Raw genomic sequence first — 958 nt, 5'->3', positions numbered from 1 at the left:
AGCTATAACTATACTTTTTTGTTCAGAAGACTGTAATACACAGGCTCAACCTGTGACTCTTTCCTACCAAATTATAAATACCATAAAACATAGAACAGAAAATTTGGTTCAGATCAATTCAGGTCATAGCTAGAAACAGAAATGGAAGCTTGAGGACCTGCATGTATGTAGACAAAATCAAAGCTTTGCCCTGGGGAAAATGATGCCAACCATTTGGAATACCTGGTTTGAAATTATTCCTCTCGCTGGCACATGCAAACTGGGAATGTCTTTACACAGAATCAATATTTTCACATGGCAAATAAATAATGAACAGCAACGTCCTTAAATTATTGTTACAAGAGAGAGATTGTAAAACTTACGAGAAAGTTTAGACTCTCCAAACTCACCACGGTAGACTTTGAGAAAAGCAAAATAAAGAACAAAGTATGTAATTCGCGCCAGGTAGGGGTCGAACCTACGATTTTCTGCTTAGGAAACAGACGCTCTATCCACTGAGCTACAGGCGCAATTTAACACAAAATATTAATTATTCCTACAACACCAATTTAATGCAAAATATAAATTTAATTTCCAAGTTTCATGAAAAAAAATTTCCGTCATCTATACACTGGTATTATAATACATGCAATTGCCTATAGACTATATATGAGTTTAGCAAATTAAAAACTTCAATAAACTTCTTTCAAAAATTCAAATTCTGCAGCACTTAACATACACCATTACACTTTCCTTCTGATACTTACCCTAATTCAAAACCCTAACTTCTGTCTTGTAAGAAATTCCTTGAACTCCTGACTCTTCAGATCTTGTAAGCATTGCATTGAGAGCATGCTTACAAAGAGCTGAAGAGCTATAAGTTCAGAAGAAATTTCGTTTTTCATTTCGCATGCTCTTCAGCTCTTTGTTTTGTCATTCCCCCTGAAAAAGAGAGCACTGTGAAGCCATGCAAATTGTG

The 958-nt window shown here is 35.3% G+C and overlaps 1 non-coding gene across 1 annotated transcript; it reads right to left on the bottom strand.

Annotated features, from left to right (window-relative positions):
* Positions 1-436: 436 nt before the first annotated feature.
* On the bottom strand, positions 437-509 carry TRNAR-CCU (transfer RNA arginine (anticodon CCU)). Its single transcript has one exon. It is a non-coding gene; the product is annotated as a tRNA-Arg (tRNA).
* Between the last annotated feature and the right edge of the window lie 449 nt (positions 510-958).

Source organism: Cryptomeria japonica, chromosome 10 (assembly GCF_030272615.1).
Source record: "Cryptomeria japonica chromosome 10, Sugi_1.0, whole genome shotgun sequence".
NCBI lineage: Eukaryota > Viridiplantae > Streptophyta > Pinopsida > Cupressales > Cupressaceae > Cryptomeria > Cryptomeria japonica.
Note: the sequence above shows the minus strand (reverse complement) of the source record. Positions and strands in the feature narration are given on the sequence as shown.